The 18,734-nt window shown below is 54.4% G+C and overlaps 1 protein-coding gene across 1 annotated transcript in view; it reads right to left on the minus strand.

Moving 5' to 3' along the window:
- The window catches only part of LOC130157257 (transmembrane protein 121), a 41,959-nt gene extending 24,198 nt beyond the window's left edge, over window positions 1–17,761 (minus strand). The window contains exon 1 of the mRNA XM_056356667.1: window positions 17,601–17,761. The gene's annotated coding sequence lies outside the window, so the exon portion shown is untranslated. The remainder of the gene's footprint in view (window positions 1–17,600) is intronic.
- Window positions 17,762–18,734: the final 973 nt, after the last annotated feature.

Below are 18,734 nucleotides of genomic sequence, written 5' to 3' on the forward strand. Positions count from 1 at the left end.
GATGTCTCCAATGGGCTTGTAGCGCCTATAAAGCGTTAATAAATAGTTAATAAATGATGTAAATGGTTTTAATCCAAAGCTGTAGAAGGCCATCAAAAAATGTGTTCTTGGAAAGCTATGGGCAACGCAGCAAGCAAACATCTGTACCGAGGTCTGAATCCCTGCCTGCCTCCGAGGAGCAAAGCTGGCAGAGAGGTGCCAGCGCAACCCGGCTGCCCGGAGAGCAGCAAATTGCTTTCGTTCAAGGCAGTCTGGCAGATTTAAGAGAAACTCTGTGCCTGCTGTGGGACAGAGCAAGGCCCGCTCCTGATCCCCTCCTGCAGCCCGGCAGCCGAATGCAGCAGTGCCTGCACCGGGGAGCTCTACCACCTCGTCCCCAGCTGCTGCAGCAGCATCCTCCATGTGCTGGCTGCCGTGGGGCAGGTGCCGGGAAATGTGGGTGCTAGGGAAACCAAGAAAATTTCTCAGCTTTGTGGGGCTCTGCCCTGCACCTCTGGACATCACAACACTCTTCCCTCCTGGCCAAAGGGTGATTTGGGGTGAGCTGCTACTCCCCTGGCCTCAGCATCCCCCTCTGCCACAGCAGAAGGATGACACACAGACATGCAGTGCCGAGGAGCTGTGCACTACAGCACCACGAGGCAATAATGTATATGGTGTTTGGCCTCCTTAGCAGAAGTGCTTTATTATCATTAAACGCTGAATATTTCTGGATGATAAAAGCAATTAAGTGTAAAAAAATGTAATGATCCATTCCATATTGCGTCCAAAAGATATGAAAATCCCTCATAAAATTATCACCCTAGCACAGAATTGGATCTAAATATCTTTATAATGTAAGACAGAGAACTTTGCTTACAGTCGGAACATTTATAAGGCATTCAATTAGCCACCAGAGGGTTTCTTAGTATTCCCCAATTCTTCGCGAGCACAGAGGCAATTATAGGAGATTCTAGCTTTTTAAATTAAAGACAAAAGACAGGAGAATTTGGATAAAACCTGTTCCCAGGTTCATCCCTGAACGTACATGCAGAGGAAATTTCATGCAGATGAGGCTTAATTTACTGCACAGTTTAGTTCAGAGCCAGAGCAAGCTTCTGCCCGCATGTTTGCTGGAAGAGCCTCCTGTGCGGGAAGGGGACCGGTACGTGATGTACTGCTCTGTGAGCATGTCCTGAGGATGCTCCCATGAGGGGCTGGGTGCTGTCCCTTGTCCCACTCCTGCTCCCTCCGCAGACCAAGCACTCCCGCAATGTCCCCGAGCCTGGGTGGGGGTCCCGTTCCCCTTGTGGAGCCACTCTGGGGGTGTTCTTCATGGGGACTCCCACCCCCCTCGCTGCTGGCCGTGGGTGCTGGCAGCGGCCGCACAGGCATGGCAGTGGGTGTCCATGCCCGCAGCCTGTGCTGCCCCGCTGCCGACCGGCCCCTGCATGCTCCTCCATGCATCACTGTCTGGTGCAGCCAGGCCCAGGGACTAATTTAGGTTGGAAATAAGGTGTGTATTTGTAAAGGGCAGTTAATGGTGAGGGTAATTAATCACAGCAGCAGGTTAGCGAGGGACATGATGGATTTCCTGTTTCTGACATCTTTAAATCACAATCGGTTTCTCCTTCCAGAACTGCTCGGGCTGAGCCAGAAGCGATGGGCTCAGCAATCCATCGCCCAGTCAAACCTCCCCACAAGCTGGCGCCGCGGTGGGAGCCCCTGTGTGCATCCACCCTGCTGCGGGGTACCGGGGGGGGGGAGAGCCCAGCAGAGGGGAGGAGAACCTCTCCCCATGCCCCCGGCTTTGATCACTTCCTCCTGATGTATATTTTGAGAGCATTTCAATGGATCAAAATGTCAGATCTGTAGCGCTGCCAGGAAACACCATTTTCCTTTAATAAGCAGAGACCAGCAGGTCGTTTCATCTCCTGTACCTGCTCTGCTCCTCCGGTGGAAAGGTAGGGCTGCACCTTCCCAGGGTGGCAGCACCTCCCTGTTTCTTTCAGGGTGGCTCTGGCAGACCTTTCCCTTTCCCCAGAGAGAAGTACCCCCACACAGCCCTTCCCCACCGTCTCTGGGGATCCACACACCCCTACACATTTGCACGAGCGTTTGCTTCTTCAGAGCTGCTCCACACCATGATGTGGCCTCACCCAGCACCGGCAGCCGGTCCCGAGCACTTGGGCCTCCCACCAAGATTTTTCATGAGTGGCTTCACAGTCATGGCACTACTTTAAAAAGGAATCTTGAAGCCATGCCTTTCGCTTCACTTTCTGGCTCCTGAGCCTGCAAGACTCACTTGGCTCATGCAGAGCCTTGTTCTCCAGCCACCAGCGCCAGACACTTCCAGTCACAAGCCAAAAACCTCCTGCAGCCGCACGAGAGGCTGCCGCCTTCGTGGGTAGCAAGGACTGCAAGGTGCTTAATGCAACCATCGGGGCCACCAGCCCCACTCCCAGCCTCATGATGCTGCGTGGGGCCCTGAGGGACCCGGGCAGGCAGAAGCATCATAGGGAGCCGCTGTGCAAGCCCTAGCATGGTTCTGGTCTGTGGAGTGCCCAGAGGGACCCCCTCTGGACCCTCATGGTTGGGGAGGAATGAGATGGGCTTTTCCTGACCGCCTCCCACCGCTGCACATCCAAACCTTTCCTACAAAACCAGCCCTGTTGAAGGAGGCTGAGCTGTGCATAGGGAAAAGTGTGCAGGGGAAGGAAACACCATGGAAAGGTGAATTCAAAGTTAATATAGCTGCATAAACGAACTCAGACACTCAGCACAGGGAGGATGCAGGAAAGCGTAATGCTGAAAAGTACTTTTTTTTGCTGAAAAGCAAAGCCTCTGCTACTTTTTCCAGAGAACTTCAAAACCTGAGCACATCCTGACTCCCTCGGGGCATTCCCTCGAAACCTCTGGCATTCCCCAAATGACCTCCATGGGTATCAAACAAAGGGCATGCAAAACATTTCATCCCACGCTACAGCGCATCTGAATGCTGCATCTTGACACTGCCACTGTGCCAGAGCTGAGATCACTACAGCAGGGGCAGATGCGGCCAGCGAGGGAGGCAGGGCTGCAGGCAGCATCCCCTGCCAGCAACCCCAGGGCCTGATGCCCATCAGCCTTTCATTTTACTCAGGGCAGCACGTCAATCCCAGCGATGCTGGAAGTCAGCGTTAAAGCCATGCTTTGGCATTTCCCAGCTGCTGCTGCCCAAAGAAACAGCGCTAACTGCATGTTAACGTGGCAGGGCTGGGTGCCCGCGCTGCCTTCCCCGTGCCCGGGCGAGGAAGAGGACTGCTAGCGTGCAGAGAGATTCCCTGCTGACACAGCAAGTGCTGGCTCTTGGGGCACTTGCATTCAAAAAAAAAAAATGGGGAAAAAATAGAGTGTGTTTACAAATACATATCTATTTACAAAGATATATATATGCTTACCTATATTTATGTCATTATGCAAAGTCATATGGTGAGACAAAGGAGACTGGCTACAGTTTTGAGGTTCTAAAATTAGGTTTTAGGTAAAATAAGTATTTGCTTCGTGTAAGGCAGTTGGTTTCAAGATTTATTTTCACCCTGACTTGTATTACTACTCAGTATGATTGGGTAAAGCCCAGGGCACACGCATATCTTTGCACTCGTAACATATATGTGGATTCATGACCTAGCTAGCAAGCTGAATTGCCTTGCAATCTTTTTTCCGCTGCAGAAAGCTTAATAAGCATATAAGTCTTAGAGCAAAAAGAGACCCTATGTATTTGCTCTCCAAGCAGAGCTCTTGAATGGAGTTGTAGGAGCCAGAAAAAGCATTGCGGCAAGTGCCTAACATCCATTACCCATGTGAGCTCATTTCTGTGACCAGGACCCACAGTGTTTGTGGGACCAACACTAGGTGCCAGGGCAGTAAGTGTTAGTAGGGCAGTTCTATCAGCTCCAGGACAGCCCGCGACTTGCCTTTCCCCAGAAAAAAATCCCCAGCGTGTTTATTTACTTCAACTCTTTAACCAAATGCCTTCGGCAAAAGCACTTTACTGTTATTAAGAAAGCATAAACTGAATGCTTACAAACGTATACCTGTGAACCCCCGTGCTCCTGCAGGAATACAGGTATGGTTACCATCAACAGGCAGAAACAGTGATTTTAATCATGACTTCTCTGTCCCCTGGGGCTTTCCTGACATGGTGAGGAAGGTGTCCTTGCTGCAGCTCAGGTGCAGGGCTGGGAGCAGTGACCTGAGCCCATGGGTGGCTGCTGGGGAGACATGGCATTTATTTCATGGCAACAAAAGGTGCATCGCCCACGGGAGCCCGGGAACTAAGGCTGCCCACAGCGAGCAAAGAGAAAAGACATGACCAGGAAAGGAAGAAGCACCTGCTTGTCCCTAGGTGAGGGGAAAACAGGCACGGTTTGGTTTCTGCTGCAGAGAAGCAAGGATAACGGGAAAGGCACTGCGTGCACCAGGGGCACCCCTGAGAAACAGCCCTCTCCAAGAGGGCAAGTCCTTAGGGAAAAAACTCCTGACAAAAGATGGGAAAGCCACAGCTAGCAAAGGAAAAGAAAGATTTGGGTTTATAAAAAGCTTTTCTCACTGGGAGAGAGAGATCCATGAAGGAATGGCTTAAAAGTCCTGGGTTTCTAGGGTCAAGGCTGAGCTGTGACACCCTGAGGGAAAGAAACCACCTGAGGCAAGTAAGAAGATGGAGATGAGAGAGATAGAGCCTGACCAGGTATACGGAGGAATTAGGACGACTGGCACCAGCTGAGAGACCAGGTCATTTTGAAATAAAAGGAGCATGTTGAGGGTTTGCTATACATCTCCCTGGAAGGCATTTTGGAGCAATGCTGCTGGGACTGACAGCATTCTGCACGAGGCTGCTTTCCAGGCAGAGACTGAGGTGTGGATGCTCAAACCAATTCCACCTGGATGTGGCTGGAGCAGGCTTTTTATCTGCCAGTTACAGAACTGACATGAGGAGCTGCTGCTTTTGTTTGCTTTTTAAGTAGAAAGAGCATTATTAAAAAGCCAGCTGTAGAAGGTAAGCTCGGCGTGAGCAATCACCACTGGCTTCAGAATAATTAAACGGAAAAGTATGAAAAACAAGCTGGTAAATGAGGGCTTCATCCCGAAGAGGAGAAACTAGATGAAGGGGTCTCCAGCCTCCTGCATGTGGGTACTTTTGGGCCCTTTTGCCTTAACTTCAGCAGGGGCTGTTGGCAGCCCCCGCCAGCCCAGGACTGCACCTGGCTGGGGTTGCTGAGCCGCTGTGCCATGCCGTACCACACTGTGTCACGCCACACTTCATGGGCTGCAGCCCCTGCACGAACCCTGCTCAGCAGCCCAGCAAGGCAGGATCAGTACTGCCAAACGCAGCAGGGCTGTAAGCACCAGCGAGGGAGCAGAGCTATTTAAGTCAAAGGACAGTGCTGTCACAAGAACAGATGAGGATAAACTGGCAATGAATAAACTCAGGCTGGAAGAAGGATGGATGGCGCTTTGGGCCAGTCCGGGCACAGAGGACACAGAAAAGGGGAGTCAGGTTTTGTTCCCAACTTTTCCAAAGAGATAGCAGGATGCAGCACCTGGGGCACAGGGCTGTGGGCTTTATGGCCCCAGAAGCCCTCAGCCCACAAAGCCACTATGGCCTGCCATGTCCCCTTCCCCACCTGTCCCACCGGCGTGGGGCTGGGGACTCCCTGCCCAACACCACACACTTGCCTCCCAGCTCCACCGGGACGCATAAGCCTCACTTTATTTCATACACATGGCTCTTTTAAAACATACGTGGCATTTCCTTACAACTGTCAGTATCGACCTTCATAGCTGCCATGGTGATGAGCACCACAGAGAAGCCTATAAATAACATGAATGTGCCACATGCTGGCCCTTTTATGGGCCCCACTCTTTTTGATTTACTTATATGCAAGATATTTTACAGGACAACCCAATTAAGCTTGACAGCTGGCTGACAATGAATGCCAGCTCAGCGACGGCTTGCAGACACTTTATATTAAACAAGATAACGTGATGCAGAAGACCAGTAGAAGCTACTGGTGGGATTTGTCCAGGAAAAATTTTTTTGCAAGGGATCGGGCAAGCATTTGGTTACAGGGTCCCATCGAGTTTCTGGGATGCCACGAGAACACTGTACGCCTGCTTGCACGCATTTTGGCTACAACTCGATCTGAACAGGTCGCTCTGCTGTGGATGTAATGCAAAAGTGTGGTCAGCCACCCCGCACTGCAGAGGCTAGGAATTCCGGTAGGAGGCCACTGTGGAACGGCAAGTCCTCGGCTGGGGTGCCTTGGTGGCATCAGCACCCGCCACTGATCTGAACTCGGTCACTTTGCCTGCAGCCAGCTGCTCACCCAGGCTTCCAGCGCATCCTCCAGGACAGGCACTCCTCACACAGCATCACCGTAAGTGACATCTCGCTTGGCAGTTTCTATCCCATAGCTCTCTCAGGAACTCCTATATTCCAGACAGGCAAGGCAGAAATAAAGCAGCAGACCCAGGGCTTGCATGGCCTGTCTCTCTCAGCCCCGATATGCTGTAGCTATTCTGGGAAAGCCTCTTTCACTCTCCAGACCCGCTTCCACTTTTTCTGCCAACCAAATAAATGGCCATGATGGACAACGCTCATCCCGGAGCTGCTTGAGCCAGCTGTCCTTCCCAGCAGTATCTTTCTTACTCTCTCCCTGCACATTCCTGTACTGCCGAGCTGGGAGAGAGCATCCCCAGCCAGTAGAGACAGCTGGAAAACCAGGGTCTTTCCTGTGGAAGTAATCCAAGTTGCTTTCTGTGTTGCTCTCCGGGCAAGGCAGTGCCTGGATCCCGCCCCACCTTCTTGGGGGAGGCAGGGGGAGGAAAATCCCCACAGCACATGGGGAAAAATAAAGAGACTCCTCACTTACAAATAAATGCAACAGCATTTTCTCAGCTCTTTTTGGCTGCAGCCTAGTACTGGATTTCAGGCCCAAATATCCATTTTCAGATTTTTGATCTTGAATGATTTACAATATTGAGGAAGGCAGGTGCCTCATAAAATCACATTCAGTCACTTGAAAACCCAATTTTCCAGCAATTTTTCAAACAGAGTAAGTTTTGATCGGCTGCGGTTTGATGTTGAGCTGACACCTGAACCTGGGTGGTTGGGAGGTTAATGAAGAGCAACGAGTCCCAGTGAAGTGACCTAAACTACCTGAGCTCTACAATTATTTCACTTCAGGTGCATAAATTCCTCCCAAATTCACATTAAGGGTGCCAGTTCTCCCCTCTCTTTCAGCATTTTTCCTTTGATGTCTGTTACATTTTCCTCTGCTCTTTCTTCCCTCTTCCCTGGGTGGTTTTATTTTGCCTTTGGCAAGGAAATAAAGTGCAGCACAACTTTGCAAAGTTCTTCTGCAACTGCAAATTTCCTATACTCGCCCTGCTAGGCTTGGGTATGAGAGGGAAATCAAAACAATGCTCTCCTCTCCCCATGAATCCCCAGGCACGATCGAGGATTAACTGCCAAAGCCTGGTTACACAGGAGGACAGAATAGCCCTGGCTATTAGGTTGGACAAAGTTGTGTAGCTGCAGTAAAGGTGGGAAGATCAGAAAAGCTAAGAAATCAAAGCAGAAACCGAAGAAAACACGGGATTGATTTTGATCAGGGAAATACAAACCAAACGAGCCAGTGACTGTATTTCTGCAACCATGGAAGGGATGGGGAGGAGTGGAAGGAAGAGCCCTAAGTGGCTCGCTGCTGTGCTGCCCACTGAAAACCAGCCGTCATGTTCACCCAAATTTAAGATACACCAGGGGAATTCAAACCAGAGCAAACCAGAGCAAAGGGATTAAAAGCAAGTTTTAAAATAGGAGCCAATGGCTACACAGGTAAATGGAAGTTGCCTAGGAAAAGGATGCGCAGCAGCAAGGAAAGCTTCGGTACCACACAACACAGTGTGAGGTACCATTGGGCTGGGATGCCGAAGTGCAGCCTGCGTGGGGCATGGGGAGGTGCTGATCAGCAGAACCACTATGCAGCAGGTTCTCCTGGAAATGCAGAAAACCAGAGAAGCTGTTGCCAGCCAGGATCTTGCTCGCAGCAGTAAACTTAAAGCTTAAAATCCAGCTCTGGAAGAGAATCACAAGGTTACAGTCCGCAGCAGGGAGCAGCTGCTTGGATGCAGAACTTGCCCAGCCTTAGCACGAGGAAATCACTCACACGCTGCCAGCAGGGCCACAGGAATTTCTTGTGCTTTTTAAATGCAGGCAAGCAAGTCCACAGTCAACCCAGGCTGTCCTAACTTAATTAATGCAAGAACTCAGGATCTTTAATAATAAAGTTTCTATCAGACTACACATTAACCTCACAGTGTAAATGACATGCAGGGGCAGGGGGTGGCTATAGAAAAGCTAACCTACAGCGCCCAGCTCTGCCGCTGTTGCAGAAATGAACTTGCAAGGAACAGACAAGCCGCCCCAGGGCAGCAGCAGCCTGAGCTGTCAGCTATCAGTGCACACAAGCATCTTAAGGGTGGGTGCCAAGGGGACGGGGCCAGGCCCTGTTCAGTGGTGCCCAGCGACAGGACAAGGGGCAGCGGGCACAACCTGCAACACAGGTGGTTCCATCTGAACGTGAGGAAGAACTTTACCTTGAGGGTGATGGAGCCCTTGCACTGGCTGCCCAGAGAGGCCATGGAGTCTCCTCTGGAGACGCTCAAACCTGCCTGGACGTGACTGTGCAACCTGCCGGAGGAGACCCTGCTTTAGCGGGGGGTTGACTAGATGTTCTCCAGACGTCCCCTCCAGCCCGAACCATTCTGTGATTTGCTAATTTAAGGACAACCAGGGACCTGCAATTTGCTGTCTCACTCGGGCGAGTGTGTGAAAAGGGTGAGGGCACACTTGCACACTGCATGGTTTGCAAACAGCACGGGGCGGGGGGGAAGTTCACCTGAAATGCTTGGGTGGAGAAAAAGCAGCCACATACAGCGATTAAAACAGCAGCTTTCTTCTTAACTGGAGTTAATAGCAAGACCCCAGAGATGTGCTTGCCTAAGCAGGTGGTGCTATGAGCTGTTTAACGGGGCTAGCCCAAACGCAGCTACCCAGAGCTCAGTAACACGCAGGGTAGTGCAGCAGCGTCCCCCTACCCACCTGAGCCAGCCAAAGTGCCTTCAGGCATCACAGCCCCTACGCCCAGCGATTCTAACAGGCAAGAGTTACATGCCAGGGGTGCAGCACGGCCTGCAAATGCACATGTCCCCATCTACTTGTGCAACAGCTGTTGCAGCGGTAGGAAAAGGACTTACTTCGTTTTCGGGGCCACAGGGCTTCTCTGACCCTCCCAGCCCTGAGGCAGGGGGAGGTTTGAAGAGAAAGTGTTCCCAAGGTGCTTGAGTTTTCTCCCTCCAGCCTTGCAACCTGAGGAAGAACCACTTGGCCCCAGGGGAACCAAGGACTTGTCCCCTCTATGGGTGCAGGGACCTGGACCCACTTCCACGTGCTTCCTCTGGGAGAAGCGAAAGCTGTGATGGGCTCCTGGGAAGGGATGAAGATTTCCTTGTGTATCCCAAGCATCAAAGCCACATTCAAAGCAGTCTCTCTGTGGATGCTCTGCACAGCTGGGCTCTCACATGGGTTTATCTGCAGAGCTGTCACAGTCCGAGCCTCTGCTTTGCAGCCAGATTTTTATATTCTGTGCTGATTTCCCAAGGGTCTTCATTTGGGCTCATCATCCCCACAGGGATCAATAGGACTGCAGCTGCTGTCCTAGCATCTGCAGCCAGCTCTGCTGAGCAGCAGTGTGGTCTGCTGGATAAAGAAGGGGCTGGGAGCCAGGAGCATTGAAAGACAGCCCAGCTCCTGCCAGGAGCCTCCACCGAGGGCGCTCGGTCAGGCTGATCAGTGTCTTCAGAGACATTCAAGGCATGTCCCAGCTGGACATTAACACCAGTGCCCTCGTGTTCGCCTGATGCTCAGGGAAAGCGCAGGGAAACCCTGTGGCTCCCGCTAGCAGAGAGGGCCAAGCGGTGGTCCACTCCCACCACATCCCACCCCAGCCCTTCCCTTAGCAGATGGTGAAGCCGATCGCTGAAAGGCTACAGCGTCCACGGCTGGGACCAAGTGAGAGGAACGTAATTAAAATAGCCAGCACAGTCCTACATCGCAGGGGTGGTGAGGGGCTGGAGACATCTCCTCTGCCTCCGCCCTACGCTTGGGGCAGCGCCGGGGAGCAGCCCTTCTGCGGAGAAAGAAGTCTGGTGCGCACAGCTGGCTGCAGAGCCAAGCACGGCTCGCTAGCAGAGCCCTTCCAATCTTCCTGAGTGCTTCTGGCCCTTGCCAACCTCTTCTTTCTAAAAACCCTGTGGAATTACAGGTCCAACAGCAGGCTGTAACAGACATAGCAGAGACCAGTAGCCACCTAAAGCTGTGCGGAAAATACACCCATAACTGTGGGCTAAAACCTTGTATCGGATCAGCTGCATTCCCTTTCGAGGGGATCCTGTGACCTGCAGCTGATACACGCTTTGTGTTTTGACATCACCTCCCAAATACCTGTATTAATGCCATGTATAATCTACCTTCCTTCACTCTTTGCTCCGCGGTCACTGTGCTGGGATGTGCACAGCACAGGGATTCAAGCCTGATTAGCAGCAGCAAAAGCTCTATATGGCCACATAATATAACCATATAGTAGTGATGCCATCGCAGCACCTCTGATCTGGAGGAGCTAGATTCTCACAGAAACACGCTTGTTCCCTTGGTCACTGCATAGAGCTGCGTGGTCAACAGCATTGCCTCCGGCTGCTGCCAGAGCCGGGCCTGACCCACCAGCACGTTTCCCTGCTACGTGCTCCTTTAGATGTAATAAAGCCCCAGGGAAAAATTAAGGCTACAGTTTGTCAGGTGTCTTTGTACGCAGCAATGGATTCTGCATCTAGTTATTAACCTCTTGCAAAAGCTCAGTGTTATCTTGTATGGAAGTAATATTAGGTTAAACAGCTGTTGATAACTTATCTCCCATTATCAGCAGCTTCATTCAAGGCCAATATTTACTCACATCCAAGAAGCGTCGCTGTATTCCCAACAGCATTCTTTATGGAGTCAAATGAGTGCAGCTTTTAATAAATCTGAGCTACTTAGGAGGTCCGTATTACCGAAGCACGTCCTAATCTTGAATGCATGCACGGTAAAACTCCCGGGGGGTACAAGTCCTGGACATGGCACACGGTCTGGGGAAGAAATTTAACCTGGAGGAGGAAACCTAATGTGGGGAAGGAAACCTAACTTGGGAAACATTTTCTGCAGACACAAAGGTACAGACCCAACCTTCCCACCTGCTGCCTCCCACACCAACCGCTTGCACTGCTGCTCCTTCCCATCCCTCATCCCTCAGAAGGCAAGTTAGCCATGGGCTAGCAGGTCCCAATGGGTCCCAACCATCAGTGGTAAGCCTTTCCCCCCACCTTTTTCATCCTCTAATGACAGCACTTCAACCAAGGGCTCAGAAGAGACATCCCCTGCCACTCCACTCCATCAATCAGACCCAGCATAGGTAGGTGTCTCTTAGCTGAAAAAATAAGTCTTTGTGTTCTTGATGTGGCCACTGTCAAGAGTGTGTCAGCGGTTTGCTTCATGGTATTTTTTCCAGGGACTCCATCCTCTTCTTTATTACTTTTGCTGATGTTATAACAGTATTGCAAAGCCTTAGGCAGAGACCGAGACCCCGCTGTGCTAGACATGGTAGAAGCAAAGATCAGAGAAAAGAATTTGCATCCAAAAAAAAAAAAAATCAGATCCCTTCAGTCTAACTTCTGCCACCAGTATTTACAGGGCAGGATCTTGCACGTCAGGGCTAGGATGGGGACTGGGAGTTCTGGGTTCAGATCTCAGGCGTGTCCCACCCGCAGTGAAGCCCCCTGCCCACCGCCACGCAGACAGGCAGGGCACTGCTCGGAGCGGTCAGCGGTGGCACAGGCTGCCCACGCACACAGCACAGCCCCTGCTCTCCCTGCCTGAAATCAGCAGGCGCGAAGGCAGAGTTTCCCAGTGAGCTGCACAGCCCGGGCTCCGCTCACAGCATCACCTCTCCTCCACACACCGCCGGTCCACGCCGCAACGAGAAATTACACCTTGGTGATTACTGGGCTGTTTTATTACACCATTGCAGTTGGTGGAGTCAGTTGAACTGAACCCATGATCTGTAAGCTAGCGGCAGCCCCAGGAATGGCCAAGGGCTGGCAAGAGACCATAGTTAATGCTTAGTCTAAGCTGCAAGTGGCAGGTACATTGTAAGTGTGTCCCCTGACTCAGTACCCAACTGTGGTGAGTTTATAGCCTTTGATATCGTTACATTAATCATAAGGAATCTCCCAGTTCCTTGGATATACAGCAACAAGCTCTCCAGGGCTGGTTTCAGTAGTTTTATTCCTAGGTAATAGCCCTCTCCCTCATTTATAGCTATGTCTAGACACAAAGTGAGGAAGGTGCTATAAACACTTGATGTAAAAACCCTGTCTACCTCCTAATTCCTGCATTTCACATCCTGACCGTGCACGGAGCGCATGGGTACAAAGTCTGTGCTCACACACCTTCCTGTGCCACCAGCCCTGCACAACTGCAGCCTGCTGTCCCCAGCACCAGAGTGTGACGGGTCCCCAGGGGCAGCCCGGAGGGTCCCCAGCAGTGGGAGGCTGTTTGCCCGAGTCCTACAGTCCACCTCAAGAAAACGGCCAGGCGGGAAGGGAAGAGGCAAGGCGTGCTGCAAATCTTCCCCAGAAGATGCAGCAGCAGCAGCTGTGCTCCTGACAGCGTTTCTCAGCACTGCCTTTGCAGGCACCCTCTGACCACACAGGGCATGGCGAAGAGAAAGAAACCAAACCCACCCGAAAACAAGAGGAAAGAGAGAGCTATTTAATCCTTTTTTGGGGGTTGCTAATTTGTTACTGATCAAAACCAACAAAATTCACATCATGGGATGAAATCCTAAAATGTTCAAGGCCTCTGTGGATGTCAGAAAAGCATTTTCTAGGTCGAGGTATTGTGTTTAATGCACCCATAGCTCCAGTGACACCATCCTGGTTATACCTTGTACAGAGGGAGCCTCTCTACCTATTTGAAGTCTCCCCAGGGCACCTGAAATAACTAGGGCCCCTGAGGCAGAGGAGGGTAAGGGTGGTCGGGGAGGATATATGCTGAAGCTTGGGGACAACCCAGCGTCACCGAAGCCAGGCACATCACAGGGATGGAGGATTAAATCCCAACGCTATGGGAGATGCTGGTGATGCTGCCTAGGACCCAGCACACGAGGGAAGGAGCTTGGGAAGGGGCTGACTAGCACCATCACACCTCGGCCACGCTGGGCCAGCTCAGGACCACATGTTCCCACCTAAGTGTCACACAAATGCGGCATCTAAAACTTTGGCTTGGGATCTTGCAGAATAGCTTGGCTGAGCCAGCTCACAACTCTGGTAACAAATCCAGCCAAGCAGAGAGGCAGTCAGGGACTGATGGCAAACAAGCCGGTGACGTGCCTGTGGTGACTCTGCTGCCAGCCAAGGTGGTGACTTCATCTCATGATGCTGGTTGTTGTCAATTATTTTCCAGCCTTTGTGTGTATTCATGGGCTGCACAGCACTTTGGAGCCTTCAAGATGAAAGGTACTTTAACCAGCACTTTGGTGGCTTCTTTCCTATTATAGGTCTGGATTTGACACTCCCCCACCCTCTTACCTAACTTTCTCTACAAAGCTCTTCTCACTTTTTCATCTTTCTTCTGTGGTCCCTCAGCAGGGGGTGGGGGTAGGGGGGACAACCCCCAAAAAACATTTATTTCCTTTTGGGAAAGCCTGAGATTAATCAGACACAGTGCTCTGGGGATAGTGGACTTTCACAAAGGTGATTCTTTAACAAAGAAGCCTGCATACTTTTCTGTAAACTCCTCTCTTCAAAATGGCTTGGTGCTTAAGGAAAAAAAGGCCTTTGTTTTTTGGTGGGTTTTTTTTCTTTTTTGCTTTTAACAAGCCTAGTGGATGTTTTAATTAAGTTGGATAGGAATTTTCAGAGTTACTTGATGTGAAAATGTGAGCCTACAAGAGCTGCCTTTGATGCTTGAGTTATGTTTTAAACACTTGAGGAGTCCTGCAGAGCTGTTAATCCTTTTAGCATAGCTAATAGCTATTGCTAGAGTGCTCGTGAAATCTTGTTTTGTTTGTATTTTTGCTGAGCTGGAGCCTTCCTCCCAAATAGCAGCAGTCCACCCTGGAGCTGTTTGCAGCCCCCAGGCTCAGCAGCCCCCTGTACCACTGGGGATGGGGAGAAGAGGATGTCTGGGGACCTCAGAGCTGTTAGATAGAAGCCACAGGGGTCTCCCAGCACATCTTGCAGAAGCAGGTCCTGGTGGCATCCTGGAGTTGTGCTAGGGTGAGGTCAGAGGCATGCGTGAGCCCCCCCATCCCCATCCCTGTCCCCCTCCTGGATGGGTCACCTGCTTGTGGTAGCCTGGTAGGAGCCCAGGAATGGTCCCCAGCCCTGTGGTCAATAGCGGGGCACACCGCAGTCTGTGTGTGCAATCCACTGCCATGTCCAGAGTTGCTACCTTAAAATAAGAGCTTTCCTTTTCAAATATTTTGAGTTCACCTCTCTCCAGATCTGGAGAGCCACCCCTCACCTTGTAAAAGGCTTTCCTCTGCTCTGTAGCTGTGGATTTGCTTGAGGGACAGGCAGGGAGGAACTGACTTTGGGGAAATGCAAATGCCTTCCACAAAGGATGCTGCAGGGAGAGATGAAAGCCAACTCCATTTGCATTAGTTCCGTAACTCTGGATGTTTTCCCTCTCCCATTTAGACTGGAGTTCACACAAACACACACACGCACACACACACACAAACGTTTTTTGCCACAGAGCTATTCCGTTGCCAGCTGCTCCCCTCCCAGGAGTTTTGAAGAAATCCCCATTTACACATGAAGCTACTTGTCGGAGCACCAGCAGCATCCTGCGAAGGCAGAGGGAGCACCCAGGTAGCTGTGATTCAGCAGAGCCCTGCCGTGGCACCCTGAGCCCAGGGCAGGACCTGCACCTCCCTCCTGCCACTGTCCCCGGCCAGCCTCATGGTCTGGGTAGCTACAAGAAAACGAGCAAGATGATGAGTTCCAGAACAGTGCACGGGCTGTGCTTTTAGTTGGCCCATAGCAAAACAGCAGCAGCGATCTATCAATTCGTTAAAGCAGAAAAGCAGGCATAGGAAAACGCTCTCTCTGGATCTACGTGCTAAATAACTGAATCAGTGGGGCTGTCTCCCGGGCCGGTACGGGTACACGGCACTCCTGGGGGACAGCCTGCTGCGGCTGCTGCCTTTTCACAGCAAGGCGGCAGAGAAGCTAGGGCCCAGATCCTCCACCACGCTCCCCAGAGCACCTGCAGCACACAGCAGGGCGCCCAGAGCTGGATGGGGACTCGGGGACACAGCAGTGGGGACTCAGCTCCAGGCACGAGCTCCAACTGCGACGCTGTGCCAAGACACGCTCGCTTCCTCGGCTCACCGCTCCAAAACCCTCCTCCAGCATTTGCACAGTGTTTTGTATTTCCCCTACTAGTTTCTAAAGGGAGCAGGGGGATACCCCTCCGGCAGCAGCCCTGGCTCTACCAGGTCCAGGGGAGTTTAAGGCTTCAGGAAGCCTTTGGAACCACAGAGGTGAACGGGACAGGGCTAGAGATCCGACTACCGCTAGTGTCTTAACCACAGGCAGTTTTCTGTAAAACTGGCTTAAACAGACAGCCAAACATCTGTTTTCATGCTGACGGCAAAAGCTTTGCATCAGGAAATGGAGAAAAACCCATTTTATATTCAGCCCAGTCTATGCTGGTTGCAGCAAAACCTGTCGAGAGCCCTAAAACTGCAGGATCTGTGCTTATTTCATCTTACATCGGTGGCGCTCAGGAGAAGGGGATTTCTGGAGGAGGATTTTGCACGCAAGCGATCAGACTCTTGCACTCGTATCTGATCCCACAGATGAACCCAGGGCACCCTCCGCACCCAACAGGCACCCAGGGGAAAAGGCAGGTGCCAGCTGTTACGCACAGCGCCAGGGTGGACAGCCCACAGCCTGAATGCAGGCCAGCACAGCATCAGCACTGGCAGATGAAGGAGCTGCCCAGGACCCGTGGAGCTCAGCAAGCCCGGGAGATGTGGAGGGGATGGTACCAGGACTGGGCATTATGGTGGGCCCAGGTGAAGGCAGCTCACAACTAAAGAGGCATCCAGATTCCTGGCATAAACTACCATGGGACACCTAAACCCACGTGCTAGCCGCCCTGCTGCCCCACAAAAAGTATGACAGTGGCATGTGAGGTGACAGTGAGGACTCTGGATCTGACTCCCCTCCAGCTCGGGAGCATCGGATCAGGCTCCCCAGGTGATGCACCGGGCTGAGCACAACTTCCACCTGTGCTCTGGCAGAGCTCGGATCAACACCCCACACCCATGGGAAGTCACGGCTCAGCAGCACTGCCTGTCTGCCCGACAGACGGTGACAGCCTGCCACCGTGCAGGAAAAAGGGGGGAAAGGCTCTGGATGGGGATTCTCCAGGCACTGGAAAGGCCCCAAATAAAATCCACACCCGACAGTGCCAGTGGGGCAGGACCCCCAGCATCACCCACGTCCTCCTGTGCACATCAGCTCTGTGGGTGGGCAGTGCCTCTGCCAGCAGGGTGGGAGATGGGGGCACATTCAGCATCCTCAGGGGAGGGCCAACCCCCTCCCGGTGCCTCAGGGTGTATGGTGACCACTGGGCTGTGCCACCTCTCCCACGGGCTGTGCCATCTCTCCCATGAGCTATGCCACTTCTCCTACACTTGCCTTCTGAGGTCGACTGCAAAGGGTCCAGGTTCCCAACAGAGAAACCAGGAGCACCCCGTGCCCACAAGGTGAGCCTCCCGGCACCCAGCCCTGCTACGAGGAGGGCTGGGGAGAGTTCCCAATCCTGGTGGAGGACAGATCCAACACGGCTCCTGCATCCTCCAGCTGAGGCCTAGCTGGAGAGCATCCCCAACACTGGGACAGCCACTCCACCCAGGCGAGGCACCCAGTGCCCCGAGCGGCGGGATGCTCTGGGCATGCCCTTGGTGCACACCCCCGCGGCAGGGGTCCCACCCCGGGGCTCCCGGGCTGAGTGCAGGTTCCCCGCAGCCAAGTTTGGTCCAAAAGCAAGAAGCATCTCCCGCAGCAGCCCCCGCAGCCGGCTCTGCTCTCCCCCCGCCTCCTGCCCACCGACCCTCCTCCGGGGGGGGCGCGTTGGCCGCAGCCCCCCCAGCACCCCGCTGCTGCCCCTGCGGGACCCCGGCCCACGCTGCGACCCCGCCGGAGGGAGTCGGGGGCACAGCGGGGAGGGGAGCGGAGCGGAGCAGAGGGCGAGCGGCCGCCGGGGCTGCCCCATCCCTGCAGCACCCGATGGCGGAGTGGCGCGGGGGGGGGACGACACTGCCCGGTGGGACCGCAACGGGGGAAACTTCTGCCGCGTCCGCTGAGCAATGCGGAGGGCGGGGGGGGGGGGGGGGGGGGGGGGGGCGATGCTTGGAGCGGCGCCGCGGGGGCGGCGGGACCCCCCGCCGGTGCTGCCGGTCGTGCCTTACCTGCGGGGGCCGCTCCGGGGCTGCAGTCCGCGCCGTAAATCCGTGTGTACCGGGTGCGCTGCCGGGTGCGGTGCCGGGTGCGGTGCCGGGCGGGGCGGGCGGGTGCCCCCGGGGGCCGCGGAGCCCCGGCCGCCCGCCGCTCAGCCCCGCGGCGCCCGCCGCCCCCGCCGCGCTGCCCGCCGCCCCGCCTCGCCGCCCGCCGCCCCGCCTCGCCGCATCGCCGCCGCTGCCGTCGGGGGCTGCGGGCCGCCCCGCCGCCGCTCGCCGCCCCCCGGCCCCGCGCCGCGCTCCGCCGTCCGCGGGAGGCGCGCTGGGGGCGGGCGGCGGGGCGGTGCGCGGGGAGGGGGGACCGTGCCCACCGCCCCTCCGCCCCGCGCCGCCGCGGGGGGGCACCGGGACCAGCCCACTCCCCGCAGCCCGCCGCTCTGCCCGCAGGACGCGGGCGGGCCCCGGTTCCCGGGAGCGGGGGGCGGGGGGGGGGGCGCTCCGTCGGCGTCCTGCGGCCGGGGAGCCCCGTTGCTGGCACCCGAGAGCAAGCTGCGCCCCGCCACCCCGCCCCCGGGTCGCTGGAGGGTGGGCGCAGACCTCGGGACCCCGGTCGCCGTCCCTGCCGCCTAAGAGCAACATCACAGCCTCCGCGCCCCCGCCGCCACCCCACCTCCCCCACCGCCACCCCATCTCCCCCACCGCCACCCCATCGCCCCCACCGCCACCCCATCTCCATCCCTGTCCTAGAGCCCAGGACCCCCGTCACCATCCCGGGGAGCTGTGGCCAGTCCCAGAGCCCGGGACACTGACCTCAAGCCCTTCTCCTGGCTGTGCCCCGGGGCTGGCTCAGCTGCCTTGCTGGAAAATGGAGAGGGGCTGCCCCGTCTTTTCCCCCACCCCATAGCCTGCCCCCCCCATAGCGGAGCTCCCACACCATCCCATGGGCAGCCCAGGCTAGGCACATGTCCTATCCCAGTATCAATTTTCCACCTCCCTCCTGCCCCCCCATGCCTTCCTCCCGCTCCAGGCCCTGCCCAGGCATGGGTAAGATGCTTCACCGGGGCATTGGTGTGGCAGCCCTGACCCCCACAGCACCCAAGGTACCCTGCCGTAGGTGGGCTTGGCATGTGGGTAACAGGGATGGGA

The sequence above is a fragment of the Falco biarmicus genome, chromosome 11, assembly GCF_023638135.1.
Source record: "Falco biarmicus isolate bFalBia1 chromosome 11, bFalBia1.pri, whole genome shotgun sequence".
Classification (NCBI taxonomy): domain Eukaryota; kingdom Metazoa; phylum Chordata; class Aves; order Falconiformes; family Falconidae; genus Falco; species Falco biarmicus.